Source organism: Podarcis liolepis (genome assembly GCF_965112155.1).
Source record: "Podarcis liolepis genome assembly, chromosome: 14".
In the NCBI taxonomy this organism is placed as follows: Eukaryota; Metazoa; Chordata; class Lepidosauria; order Squamata; family Lacertidae; genus Podarcis; species Podarcis liolepis.
The window spans coordinates 31,574,722-31,589,888 of NC_139569.1; the positions used below are offsets into that span (position 1 = coordinate 31,574,722).

Here is a 15,167-nt window from a genome sequence, read left to right on the forward strand (position 1 = left end):
GGAATACAGATGAATGTGGGATGGTGTGTGTGTGTGTGTGTGTGTGTGTGTGTGTGTGTGTGTGTGTTGCAAATGGTGCCCCAAAAAATCATTATGAAAAAGAGCTGTGCATTCTTGAAATGTTCCCTAATAATGTGACTAGTGACAAAATACTCAGAATTCAGCCCCCAGCAGCATTAACACATGCCTTTGGGTGTTTGTTTTTTTCCCCTTTTCCTTTTTGCCTGAAAACCTTTCCAAAAATAAGACCAATTGTTCAGAATAATAATCTTTCAACAGTAGCTCATAATCCTGCCCATGTCTCTCCATTTCATTCTTGTTCATGTAAAATGTGGTCTATAGAGAACACGGACTTCAAAACATTCCTGGCTTCCTTATGCGATCCCACGTCCCCCATTTCTTTGCTGCATTAGGTGCAAATATTGGGGTCCTTCTAATACTGAGAAGGAAAATATCACATCTCTTTTTTCCCCCTTCCTTCCCCCCCTTCCTCAATGAATTTATTTTGCTTACATTTTCACAGCCCAAGGAAACAGAATGCAATTTTTCCCCCCTAATCTTCCTAATGTAATGGAATTTGTTAGGATGAAACATGAGAACTTTGAACAACGAATTTGCAGTGTCGCTTCCCCCCGGAGGAAACGCCATTTCTGCTGTCTGTAACCGCTTTCATCTCATACAAGATTGTTTGACTTCTGCCACACTTTCTCAGCTCTCCAGCCAAAGATTCTTTGCCTTCCTCTCCATCTCCTTTCTAGTATGAGCTGCTGTTTTTCATTTCCACCACCCCTCCCCCCCTAAAAAATAAAACCATTCTGAAGAGGATTAGAAATACGAGCTCTTCAGGCCATGCGCACCGCATCTTTGAGGAAATTCTCCAAGGAGATGTGCGTGTTTTCAAGTTGCTGGAGTGGGAATCCCATTTGATAATGGAAAAGTGCTCCAAGGTATGAATTGTGCCTCTGATGTTCCTCAACATGCACGTCTGAAGTCCATAGCCACTGAACTTTCTTAAGGCTGGGGTTTTTGAAATTTGTTTTTCTATTCATCTCGCCAGACAAAATTTCCAGGTCTGGGGATACAGACAAGCAGTGATTTGTTTTGGTTTTCCTCCTGTGAGAAGTGGCTTCAGAAGTCATAATGGGACGTGCAAGTTTATCGCTTGCGGGGGTGGAATTTAAGTGCAAGGGGCCATTCAAAAATAGGACTCCCGCTCCACTTGCAGTCCAAAGCGATACAGTTCAAGAAGACTTTTGCCACTGCTTCTGCTGTTTAGGTGAACTAACATCATTGTCCTTGCCAGAACCTCAGTGAAGAATGTTGATCTGTTCTCTGTCGAAGAAACTGCAAAAGAATTGTGCCCTTTAAAGAGAGAAACAAGCCCCAAATGCATGGGGCAGCTTTCTAAAAACCAAAACAGTCTTCCTCAGCATGTTAAGATTTCCCCTCTCCCCTTCCTCAGTTTTGTTTCAGATATATGCAGGTTTTCTGCAAAGCTCCAACTCAATGTCACCTTAATACAGGTAACTGCATAAGCTTGCACATTGTCCTGCTGGATCAGGCCAAAGGCCCATCTAGTACAGCTTCCTGTTCCCCACAGTGGCCAATCAGATGCCTCTGGGAAACCAACAGGGAAGGAATGAGCACAACAGCCCGCTCCCTATTGGTGATCCCCAGAATTTGGTATTCAAAGGCAGGTGGACTGATGGACTGATTCAACATAAGGCAGTTTCCTGTCCCTTGAATCTGCCTCCCCATGAGGGTTTTACTTGAGGGTGAGGAAATCTGCTTCTCTTGGTTTCTCTCAGATTCTCATTTTTCCAGTCTTTAGTTCAGTTCTCCACATTAGTTAGCAATTTTTTAAAAATTACGAAAATTCACGAACATTTTAATGTGATTTTTTCTCACTATACATGCTTTCATATGACATTTTGCCTAATGGACACATTTTTATGGAACATGTTTTTCCTAATACTTTTTATTTCCCCTAACAGAATGCATTTTTATATGTTATATTCACTAATATAGGTACTCCTTACCTTAATATGGTGATACCTTGGTTCTCGAACTTAATCCGTACCGGGAGTCCATTTGACTCCCAAAACCATTCGAAAACCAAGGCACAGCTTCTGATTGGCTGCAGGAGCTTTCTGCACTCAAGGGGAAGCCGTGTCAGATGTCCAGCTTCCGAAAAACGTTCGCAAACCGGAACACTTACTTCCAGGTTTGCGGTGTTTTGTTCAGGAGCCGATTTGTTCGGGAGCCAAGCTGTTCGGGTACCAAGGTACCGCTGTATATGCATTATTGTGCCCATGACTTGGCAGGAGAACTGCATTGCAAAATTCAGAGCTGTGCAGATTTCAAAAGATAGCTGTGTTTCAGTTCATACATGTGAATTGTGTGCATTCAGCTTTAAATGCATACTCCATCCCCAGTTGCAGTACATAAGAAGACCTTTGCTGCCAGATCACACTGAAGGCTCATTTAATCCAACATCCTATTCTCACAAGGGCCAAGCAAGTGCATACTGAAAGACCAGAAGCAGGACCTGAGAGCAACAGGATTCTCCCCTCCTGCAATTTCCAGAAACTGGTGTACAGAGGCATACTGCCTTCACCAATGGAGGTAGAGCATAGCCAATGTGCCTAATATCCATGGAAAGCCTTATTCTCCATGAATTTGTCTAATCCTCTTTTAAAGCCTCTCCCTTTTTTTCCTTCCTTCTTTCCTCTTCCCCTTGCAACTGCCAAAATTTAAGCCTTTTTGTTGTTGCATAGGTCGCTATATATAAGGGACGTGGGTGGTGCTGTGGGTTAAACCACAGTGCCTAGGGCTTGCTGATCAGAAGATCGGCAGTTCGAATCCCTGCGACGGGGTGAGCTCCCATTGCTCAGTCCCTGCTCCTGCCAACCTAGCAGCTTGAAAGCATGTCAAAGTGCAAGTAGATAAATAGGTTTCCCGCGGCGTTTCCGTGCACTGTTCTGGTTCACCAGAAGTGGCTTAGTCATGCTGGCCACTTGACCCAGAAGCTGTACACCGGCTCCCTCAGCCAGTAAAGCGAGATGAGCGCCGCAACCCCAGAGTCGGTCACGAGTGGACCTAATGGTCAGGAGTCCCTTTACCTTTACCTATGTCGCTATATAAATCACTACGTGCTGATAGAGCTATGTGAACAATGAGCAATTGTGAACTATGAACCAACAGTCTATAGAGCGTGTGCTTTGCATACAGAAAGTTCCAGGTTCAATACCTGACATCTCCATGTAGGGATGGGAAGACCCCTGTCTAAAACACTGAGGAGCATCTACCAGTCAGGGTAGACCAGGGCCAGGGAACTTCCAGACTACAGACCTAAGCAGCCCACCAAGTCTTCCTCTGTGCCCTTCCAACCTTTGACTTGATGATCCAGGGGCAGGACAGTCAATGGGATAGAGCAAACATTCAACAACTAGCATACATAGCCAAGCTGGGACAAAGCACTTTTGATGCCTGTTGCACAGGCTGCACTGGCCAGAGAAACCTCTCTGTCTGGCCCAGCACTATGATGGAGATGTATATTGTACACCCTCTGCTCAACAGGAAGATAGGTGCCTCTGTGTGTGCATCTGTGGCAACTGCATGTGGGCGATGGAGCCAGGATATTCTGATGCAATTGGCCAAAGATTCTGGCCAGATACACCAGGCCAGTACAGCAGCCACTGCAGTGACTGGGCTCTCTGCTAGTAAACAGCAGTTCTTGAAACAGGCAGCTTCCAGTGCCCTTCAACTCTTTCCTTGCACCGCCTCTGGGGGTCTGCTTTGTCAACGGACCTGGTGTTACCATGCCGTCACTCTTCCAGGCAGCCATAGACAGAGATTTATCCCTGACTTACCAAGGGTGAATGTCGACTGTGCTGTTTTAAGCTGTAATGGTGATTAAATCATAGAACATTCGCTATTGTGTGTCCCTCTGATTTTTATCTCCATCCTTTTCACATTTCTATTCACTAAGCGAAGGCATGAGGCTTAATGCAGTATTTCTGAAAGGTCCCTGGACAGATTTAGTGCTGGAAAGGAATATATATAGACAGCTGGAATGAGGTACCCTGTTTTTACTACAGCGAATGCCTTGTATTTTAATATGCTCTTCTAGCCAATGCTAAAATGCCTTCCTGGCATGTTCCTCCTAAGGTCATTGGTGTTATTTGGAGGTTTCAGACTTCCTAGATTTTGGCAGCACACTCCCTGGGATTTGGTAGATCAATAATGAAATTACAAATCCCAGATTGCTGTTGTGTATGATACCTTTCTACACACACACAAAAGTGTAAAGGTGTAGAATTACCTGCTTTCCTTCAAAAGCAAAGACAATGATCTAGTCCTCATGAAGAAAAGACGTGGATGGAATCTGCAAGCAGTCACTGTATTTGAGGAGGTGCCACTGGGTCAGGAATAGAACTGAGTTATCATGCCTTATTCCATATGCTTTTCAGTCAGGTGGCACTCAAAGGAGTATGGGAACCAGCCCAGGAACAAGAAGACTCTGATTCAGAGCAGTTTAAATAGCTGACCAAATAGTTCTTAATGAGAAAAGAAGAAGCTCTGTTTCAATAAGAACACAAAACATTCTTGCTGCAAAGTCAATCCAGAACAGCCTTCTGATTCTGACAATGACCAGTCAGATACTACTTAGTACAAGGGTGACCAAGGGGGCTACCCTCCATATGATGCTGAAAGAAAGCACCCACCCTCCTTGACCACTGGCCAGGCTGGCTGAATCTGATTGGAGTTGTGGTCCAACGACATCCCTCTTTGCCTTTCTCCAATCCCCAGTATTCAGTAGTATGCAAAGTGGCATGCTTTGATTCAGTGATTTGAACATCATGCCTAATAGGTGGCTTTTCCTCTATACTATTCTAGATCAGCCAATGGTCTCACACAGTAGAAGGCCGCTTTCTACTGCAACAAGGACCATAGCATACAGAAGGTCCCAGGTTTAATCCCCAGCATCCTCAGGTAGAGCTGGGAGAGTCCCTGTGCCTGAAACCCTGGAGAGCTGCTATCAGTCGGTATTGCTGATGGAACAATGTTCTAACTTATTATAAAGCAATTTTGTGTGATCCTCTGTTCCTATCCCATTTTTATTCATCAGACCTCTACAGTTCTATGATCCTATGACCTCAAAGTGGTATACATGGGAGAGGTCCATTGGTAGTCTCCCATCCATGGAGACTTGAGACCCAAAGTAACCTTAGCTTCAGCAAAGTGAAGCCAATATGATGGATGCAGCGTTCTGTGATGTCATCATTACTGACAAAATAAATAAATAAAATGGACCTTAGTTCAGCCAGCCTTTTTAAGTATTCAGCCTGACCCAAGACCCAGATCAGCACTTTCCCAACAGATTCAGGAGCTGCTATGAACACCTGGAGCAAACCAAACCCCAACAGTTGTAAGGTATCACCACACCATATTCTCCAACTCGCAGAAGAGGAAAACTGGGATGCTTATCCTTCGAGGTCGTGCTCCCATGCATGTCACATGACTTGTGCAAGAGCACAACACCACAAAATGTGCATCTTTCAAGGCTGAGCTCTCACAGGAGTCAAAACAGGACATCCCAGGATCTAGTCAGAAGCTGGAATGTCTCCTGTAATTCTGGGATGTCCCATTCAAAGCAGGACAGTTGAGGGGTATGCTACGCCTGTTATCTATCCATCCAAACTGATCCAGGAGATTATCAGGCTGTATTTTGGATGTCTCCAAGGTCTCAGGGAGCAAAGACTAAATAACCATTCCCTGCTTCTCAAGGCCTTGGGCAGAATTAGCCAAATAGCACAGCAGCCATTGTGACCAAAGAGATCCAAGACGCTGGTTTTAGAACCAAGGCTTTGCCTGGATTGTCCCTGGGTCTGACTCAGTAGAAGGTCCTTCCTTTTTTTACTAAAGGTAGCCCAAGAAACTGATAATTGTGGTAGGAATGAGGAACTGAATCGTCTTACTTGGACATCTGCTGCTATATGAACAGTACATTACGATGGAAAACTCCAAAGTTGAGGTTTTCTCCATCAAATCAACATTACAGACTTATAATGCATTCTTTAATTAGATGTCGCTATTAACTGGACTGTTGCGTGATTTAAATCTGGATGTTAATCTCCGTCATTCTACGCTGCCATAGTTTTTATGACATCGAGCGAGTGACTCCTTTATGTAGTAATCTATCTGAAAACCACCTTATTCCCCCCTCTTTCTTTTTTTAGAAGAATAAAGGACATGAGATTGAAATGAAAGCTTTTCTGAGTCCGTCCATTAGTAATTTTCTGCTTAGTATTTGAAAAATGGCTCGTTTTAATTGCTTCACAGAGGAGAAAGCTATCAAAGCTAATGCTCTTTCTTTCCAAACTTTTGTAATTATTTCTCTTGGACTCTTATTTGAAATGGCTTGAAAATATTTTCATTAAAATGTAGATTTTCCCCCACCCTTCTCTCTCTCTCTCCTCTCTCTCTCTGTCTGTGTGTCTGTCTCTCTCTCTTTCAAATGGGCTTCGATTCCCCAGTGCTTACCCACCCACCCAACCCCCACTTTTTCTTTGTTTGGCTACTAGCTTTTAACTATGTATAGATGAAATCCAACATTTGAAAATAGGAATGAGGGGACATGTCATTAGCATTGCTAATATTGACTGGGATTTTATCAGGTTTGGATTTCATATCAAACTGCACGGTTTCCAAGGAAAACAATGTTTATGGGAATGTTCTCTCTTTCCTGCCACTCCCTGTCCACTCTCCGCCCAAAAAAGAAAAATTCTGAAGATTCACTCAAATAGTTTGACCCTTGTGTTTTCCCTCTTGAACTTTGTGAAGTCAATCTAATCCAGTACAGTGGTACCTCGGGTTACATATGCTTCAGGTTACAGATGCTTCAGGTTACAGACTCCGCTAACCCAGAAATAGTACCTCAGGTAAGAACTTTGCTTCAGGATGAGAACAGAAATTGTGCACCAGCAGAGCAGCAGCAGCAGGAGGCCATATTAGCTAAAGTGGTGCTTCAGGTTAAGAACAGTTTCAGGTTAAGAACGGACCTCTGGAACGAATTAAGTACTTAACCCGAGGTACCACTGTATCTTCTTTTCCACTGGGGCCAGCCATATTCTGCTTCGAATCATTGGAACATAAGAAGTTGCGTTATACTGAATCAGACCATTGATCTATCTAGGTCAGTATTGTCCACACTGACTAGCAAGAGCTCTCCAGGGATTCATTCAGGCAGGGCACCTTTCCCAGGCCTACCTGGGATGTGCAGGAGGTTGAACGTGGGGCCAAATCAGGTGCTCTATCACTGAATCCCTTTCTATTGTTGCTCCCTAGCAAATGGCATTCAGAGGCCTCTGAACCTGAAGATAGCCTCTCTGTAGCTTATTTTGTAGCCTCTCCTCCATGAATCAAAGGCTGTATCTCAGTGGAAGAGCAGGTGCTTTGCATGCAGAATATTATATACTTATTTTAGATCCCACCTTTCTCACAAGGGCAGGTCCCAAGGCAGCTCACAGCATCGAGTAAAACACATGCATCAACGTAATTCTTTTTTTAATTACAAACAAAATTTTAAAGGGGGGAAAAAACAATTTGAATGTTCCTGATATGAGAAGGTCCAAGTTATGGGCATGGTCTCACAGAGACCAAGTTGTCCCCACCACTGTTCTCCTGGAAGTCCCCTAGATTCTCCTTCCCTCTCTCCTCTTCCACACTCCACTCAAGCCTTGTAGGGCAACTAGAGGGACCACTATGGGTTGCCATAAGAAGAGGAAATGCAATGCCCCTCCCCCCCAAAAAAGAGAGGACTGAATAAAGCACACATATTTGCATACAATTTGCATATGTATAGTAATAGATGCAAAAATAGAAATAATTGCTATCTACTGAAAGCTGCAGCGTATCTCACCCTAGTGGGGAATACTGCAGCAACATGATTGGTGCACTTGTTCAGGTTTGAGGGCCTGAAGCTTTCTGTTGATGGGGAGCGATGTCTGCCCTCCCTTCTTATAGCTCTTTGCCTTTAAGCCAAACCCTCCAAGTGTCCCTGTTTTCCAGGGATGTCCCTGATTTAGAGAAACTCTCCCATTTTCTGACTGGATCCTAGAATGTCCCGCTTTTCCTTAGGATGTCCCTATTTTCATTGGAGAAATGTTGGAGGGTATGGAGTTATCCAACCCCTGAACTGTCTGAAGGCAATCCTGTATAGGGAAGGGTTTTTTCAATGTTTAACGTTTTATTATGTTTTTATATATGTTGGAAGCTGCCCAGAGTGCTGGGGAAACCCAATGAGATGTGTGGGGTATAAATAGTAAAATTATCATTATGGAATGGGAAATCCCTATTTTCATTGGAGAAATGTTGGAAGGTATGCTTTAAGCTAGATCTAGACCAGACAGCCCTTTAAATAGAGGACTCCTTCAAACAGAGGTCTGTCCTCTGTAAAGTAGGAGACAGGGCCATCCTGAACCCAACCCTTCAAGGCTTGAGAGGGCCCTAAACAACATGCCCTCTAGTTGACTCCTTCCAGTACCAGTAGGTCACGTGTGACAGAGCCACAGTTGGCAAAGGCAAGTCACCAGTTTAAATTTCCCACAATGCTCTGGTGCAGCATATTTCAACAAGCCTCTCTACTGGGCCCTCAGCACTCTCCTAGACCACACCTCCTACTGGCCCTGCTTCTGGAATGTGTCCTTGAATTGGAGTAAATGCTTTGTGCTTCCTGGATGGAGGATACAGAAGGGAGTCAAAACTAACCTACTGTGCAAATTTTGCATTAATTGCTCTGCCTCCCTTTGCCTCTAGCCCCACCAAACACTGGCATGTGTGGCCCCTGGAAGGTTGCTCAGAAAGCAGTATGGCCCTCAGACTGAAAAGCTTCCCCAGCTCTGGCCTCCATCATGTATGAATCTGCGTTTCTGTTCCCCACCCCTATCATTTGGTAAATGGTCAGTGATCCAAGGTATTCTTTTTTTCTCTCTCTCTCTCTTATGTTCCTTTCAAACCCTCCTACTCCAATTTGACTGGTGTGAGAGGTAGTAGCATCACATGTCACAAAGCTCCTATACACAATGTCTCCCCCCCCTCCCCAGCAAGGCAATGAATGAGAAAGAAAGAAAGAAAGAAAGAAAGAAAGAAAGAAAGAAAGAAAGAAAGAAAGAAAGAAAGAAAGAAAGAAAGAGCCCCCAGGCCTAGTCTGCACCACTGCTCTCCTACCCTCTGAAGCCATTATGAACAAGCCTCACTAATTATAACTCCATGGCTAGGTGCCCTCCTAAGGCTGTTGTGCTCAGCAGATATGCCTCCTGAAGGAGATATGAGTGAGCTCAGGTAATTCAGAGCAGGGAATGCATTTGGGCAGAGGGGGGAGTATGTTATGTCACTACTTTTTTTTTTTTTTTTAATTATCAGGAGCACATTTTTGGCCCTTAAGTGTCCTACTGCACCGGCAACATCATCCCAGCAGCCATTTTTCTAGTGTTTTCCTTCAGAGACAGCTGTTGCAGATAAGCATCTACAATTATAGATTCCGTTTCCTTTATATATATATATATATTTTAAAGACGACTGGAAGGAAGAAAGGGAAAGGCTTGGTTTGCTTCTCTATATGGCTGGCAGGTGTTTATTTTACTGCAATGTGTGCTTAGGGGATACCCCAGTAAACTGAGGGACAATCAACATCAACATGCTGTTTGGTCTTATTCCTTCCACTAATTATGACGTTGTTGTTGTTGAAATGCCTTTACTCATTATTTACTCCTTTGTCTAGCTCATAGGTGAGCAGTCTGCAGGCCACACATGGCCTGCTTAGGCCTTCCCTAAAGCCCAGAAGGGATGTAAGGAGGCAATGATTTCTGTCCCATCCTGTGTTTGTCACAAGAGCCTTTTCCATTCTGCTACAGTTCAGTTTATGCTGAAACATATGCTATTCATCTCACTAGTTCCTATGGCTGGATTTTGCCAACAAGAAAAATAACATTGTTTTTAGTGGAAAACGAAATGCAGCAGAATGGAAACACCGCTACATGTGACATATACCAGGTGGAAGGAAAACGATGCCTTATAATATCCCTGTTGTAAGAGGGAGGTAACAACAGGCTGAGGAGAAGAAGAGAAGAAGAAGAGTTTGGATTTTATATCCCGCTTTATCACTATCCGAAGGAGTCTCAAAGCGGCTAACATTCTCCTTTCCCTTCCTCCCCCACAAGAAACACTCTGTGAGGTGAGTGGGGCTGAGAGACTTCAGAGAAGTGTGACTAGCCCAAGGTCACCCAGCAGCTGCATGTGGAGGAGCGGAGACGCGAACCCGGTTCCCCAGATTACGAGTCTCGCTCTTAACCACTACACCACACCTCAAAATGTGTGGGTGTGCAAAATGCCTTTAGGGACAGGGAAGAACCCAAAAGGATGAAGGATGCTTCCAGGCTGTCAATATATTTGGGTGGAATTCAGTCACAAAGCAGTCAATTCAGGCTGTGCCATTATACTAGACTTTGAGCCCAGCCCAACAACCTGTTGTCATAGTAGCCAACCAGAAGCCTGTAGGAAACTCACAAGCCGGGAGCTGAGCACAAGAGCAATCTTCTCCCCTCTATGCCTCCAAAGCATTGCTGCCTCTTCCTATTCAGGAACTCCACTAAAAAGTCTATGGGTTTTAGCTGAGAAACTGGTATATTAAAAAGATTGGTGGGTTTAAAAAAACAAAACCAGTCACAATTCATAGTGTTAATGAATAGATGCATCGACTGGCAAACCAACTTTTCCGGGCTGCAAAAACAAAACAATCCCTCCATCTGAATAAAAGAACCATGTTTCCTAGCTAATATTTACACAAGCTCGTTCTTGCCCACAATGGCAAAGTCACTCACTTGGTTTTCTTCAATCTATTCTTCACCGCACTCCTGGTAACATTTTCATTGTCAGCCCTGAGTTACTGTTTAATCCATGATCGCTTGATAAATGGAGTTCAATTGGAATACCTGTGTTAATTAAACCAAAGATGGAAGAGACAGCTTTCATTTCTTGCTGATAATTTTCTACGGCTTTGCTACAGCAGAGAGAGAGAGAGAGAGAGAGAGAGAGAGAGAGAGAGAGAAATATGAGGGCTTTATACATCCTTTTACCAAAAGGGGGGGGGGGAGACCCAGGAGTATTCAATAACACCTTCATATGATAATGCTTGCAATTGTTCAATATCCCTGGCTAATTCCTACACAGTCCCTTCGCCCTTTGCAAGTTAGAATTGCTGTTTCATGTCATGAAAACCATTTCCTGTGAGAATGTAGAGGAATTTCCAAAGATGCAATAGGTGGACAACGGACCCTATTTCACTGGCAGAATATCTGCTTTGCATGCAGAAGGTCCAAGGTTCAACCCCTGGCATCTCCCAGTAGGGCTGGGAGTGTCTCTTGCCTGAAACCCTGGAGAGCCCCTGCCAGTCCGTGTAGACAGTACTGGAGCTAGATGGACCAATTGTCTGACTTGGGGATTATGAGAGTTGCAGTCCAACTACATCTGGGGGGTGCCTCATGTAGCTCTATACACATTCATCTACCTACAGTACATACACCAATGTGCTTAGTCCAGCCAAAACAGAACCACATCTGGTTCATTTATTCCAGGTACTCTGATTCTCAGCTTATTTGTTACAAGTAAACGAACTTCCTAAATATAACCAGGCCCTCCTATCTTGATCTCTTGCTAATTTTAGCATAGCATTGCAAGAGGTAGTAAGTTTGTTAGCTTAGATGGTTTTGAAACAATGTATGTGTTTGAGAAGGGGGTGTTATACTTTTAAACACACTCTGTGCAATTTGTGGTGGTCATCTTTAAAAATACTGCTCCATTATCCTTTTTCTCCCCATTTGGAATGAATGAGGCTAATTAATTTCAGGCCATACTTGATGAGGTCAGCACCAAACTAGGGGGTGCGTGCTAGACATTGCTAATCTCTTTCAGCTGAGAGTGATGAATTAAAGATGAAGCATGCCTTCACAGACCTAATTTAGAATGTATATTTTTTTTTAAAAAAAACCTACAGCAAATAATGCTATAGCATTCACAACAAAGGAAAACTTGTTCTTGTGGCTCCCATGTAGTGTTGATTTTGAAGAAATCTTTTATTCACTTGGGAGCCTGGCTGTGGATGGGTGGAACAGATCAGAAAATTGCAACATGGGCTTGTGTGTGTGTGTGTGTGTGTGTGTGTGTGTGTGTGTAAAACTCACTAGTGTTTGATATCCAGTATGTATATCTGACATTGTTCACGCTTAATTTAGGGCTTCTTCACTTATTGCACATTTAAGGTGTACATTTAAGATTATTTTAAATGTGGTTCCTTAAAATGCGGCATTTAGATGTGACTAACACCCGTTTCATATAGATATGCTTGTCAGAAACCCAGACTTCACTGGTACAGTGCCAATCTAGATGATCATGGAGAACCATTATTATATATCCCATCTCTTTAAATTCCCTTTAGAAGCAGTTGAGCAAAGAGCAAATTAGATTGGGACTGAATAGGCACTTGCAAAGCAATGGTTAACCCAATGAAAGGGTTAACTCAGTGCAAATCGCCCTTTGATATAGCACACCCCACAAACCTGCTACTTTGTCCTGTTAGGGAACACATCTATAAACCCATATGTTTCTCCCCAATAAGACTCATTACAGCCTGAGTCAGGTGAGTCAAGTAATAGAATACACTGGAGAAAATGGAAGGGAGGCGGTTTAACCCTTCCTGCAGCATGGTGGTCCCAATCCAGTTTAGAGATGTGAAACCTGATCCTGAATCTCCAAAGCCTGAATCTAGTTTACCCCTCAATAGCAAATGCAGGTTTGCTCCCCATAATTTGCTAAACGGTCCTTAGAACCAATCTACAGTGGTGCCTTGCAAGACGAAATTAATCCGTTCTGCGAGTCTCTTCGTCTTGCAGTTTTTTCGTCTTGCGAAGCATGGCTATTAGCGGCTTAGCTGCTCTTAGCGGCTTAGCGGCTATTAACGGCTTATCGGCTTTAAGAAAAAGGAAATAAACTCGCAAGAACTCGCAAGACGTTTCGTCTTGCGAAGCAAGCCCATAGGGAAATTCGTCTTGCGGAACGACTCAAAAAACGGAAAACTCTTTCGTCTTGCGCGTTTCTTGTCTTGCGAGGCATTCGTCTTGCGAGGTACCACTGTATGTGTGATACTCATGACACTCAATTATGCTGCTTTAGGTTAAAAAAGCATGCATATATATGCCTTATTTTAACCTAAAGCAGCTGCATAAATAGGTTGCAATCTGGAGGAGAAGTTCTGTGTGGGGAGAAAGAGACTTCTTCAACCTTCCTGAGTATTTTTCCCCATTCAGAATGTCGCCCACCCAACCTGGTGTGTTCCACCCCAAGGAAGAAAAGATGCCTGCAGTATATGGGCCTAAATTAAAACTAGGTGAAAGATTTGTACTAGTGCTTCAACTTTTAAATCTTCAGTCAACTGGTCAGAGTCAATTTTAGAGTTGCAAGTAAGAATGCAAGGAAAGGCTGCTGGATTAGGCCGATGACCTATCTAGTCCAGCATCCTGCTCTCACAGAGCCAACCAAATGCTTGTACAGTGGTACCTCGGGTTACATATGCTTCAGGTTACAGACACTTCAGATTACAGACTCTGCTAACCCAGAAATAGTACCTCGGGTTAAGAACTTTGCTTCAGGATGAGAACAGAAATCGTGTTCCAGCGGCGCAGCAGCAGCAGGAGGCCCCATTAGCTAAAGTGGTACCTCGGGTTAAGAACAGTTTCAGGTTAAGAACGGACCTCCGGAACGAATTAAGTACTTAACCCGAGGTACCACTGTAAACAACTGGCATGCACAAGAACCCTCTCCACTCCTGTGATTTCCAGCAACTGGTATTCAGAAGCATTACTGCCTCTGTCCATAGAGGCAGAGCATAACCATCTCAGCTAGCAGCCATGATAACCTCTTCCATAAATTTGTCTAATCCTCTTTTAAAGTCATCTAAATTGGTGGCTATCACTGCCTTACAGCAAAATCCTATACATGTCTATTCAGAAGAAAGTCTCAACAACTTCAGTGGGCCAGGTAGGGATGTAAAGAGGCACTGTTATCTTTCACATGCAGCACTGTTTCTGATCCACTGCAGTTCATCTTCCACCCAAAACTACATTATTGCTGTCAGCTGTGGCAAAATGATGTAATTCATGTAAATTGTGCAAATCATATTGTCATTAGTAAGGTTACCAGACGTCCCTGTTTCCCGGGGACAGTCCCAGGATTTACAAATCAGTCCCCTGACAAAATCCTATCATTCCTACTGAAGTTGAAAAGTGTCCCTGGATTCATTGAAACAAATCTGGTAACCTTACATTATGTGATTCCACCCCCACTATTTCAATGCAACGGAAATGCATTGTGAATGTCATGTATCATTTGTGGACTGAAAGCAACGACAATATAATGTTCACTGGATTTATTTCCATTCTGGATATGGGACAAATAAGCAAACATCAGCCATTTCTGTTCCCGTTTCTGTTTGTTGTCAGAATTCTCTGACATTCCTACCCCCAAGTAAGTAGATGTAGGATTGCAGCCTATTAAATATATCTCATGTTTCAGTATCCCATCAGAATTGACTAATGATGTATGTTAAGGCAATTTATGACTCCAGTTAAAACCTCTGGGCACTCTGATCTTTCCCAGGTGAGCTGTACCTGCTTCCCAAATTCAAACTTTGTCTCCTTTCTTATCAACAGTGTGTGCATGATTATAATTGTTTCTTTAAAATGTTGCTGCATTTTTCCATGTTTTCCTGCTAGGTGGGTGGTGTAGATTATATGATAGCTTTTATCAGGCTGGCTTAATACAATAATAACATGTGCCCAGTTTCTGCCTGACAAAGAGGTGCATTCTTCAAGCACAAAGGAGGACTGTAGACCCTTTTCATGTGAGATACTAATGTGTCTTACAACTTTTCTTGCAGCACTTGTGGGGTGTGTTTGTTTTGCTGGAGGACAGAAGATGCAAATGAAGCTGAAGTTGCATTCTAGGGAGGAACCGTCAAATCCGTCAATTTCAGTTTCTCTCAGTTTCTCATTCTTTTCTGTCTCAATTTCACTTCTCCACATTTCTACATCAGCATGCAAAAAAGAATTTTA

The 15,167-nt window shown here is 43.4% G+C and overlaps 1 long non-coding RNA gene across 14 annotated transcripts in view; it reads right to left on the reverse strand.

Moving 5' to 3' along the window:
- LOC310693323 overlaps positions 1-15,167 on the reverse strand; it is a 76,909-nt gene that overhangs the window by 28,563 nt on the left and 33,179 nt on the right. For 4 of the 14 annotated variants that reach the window (XR_014519063.1, XR_014519064.1, XR_014519066.1 and 1 more), the window contains one exon: positions 10,884-10,994. The exons of 4 other annotated variants lie outside the window; for them this stretch is intronic. This is a non-coding gene — a long non-coding RNA (uncharacterized lncRNA). Of the gene's footprint in view, positions 1-267; positions 1,345-4,324; positions 4,560-10,883; positions 11,063-15,167 lie in introns of those variants that run through there. 6 more of the 14 variants (XR_014519072.1, XR_014519076.1, XR_014519073.1 and 3 more) reach the window with 5 other exon arrangements.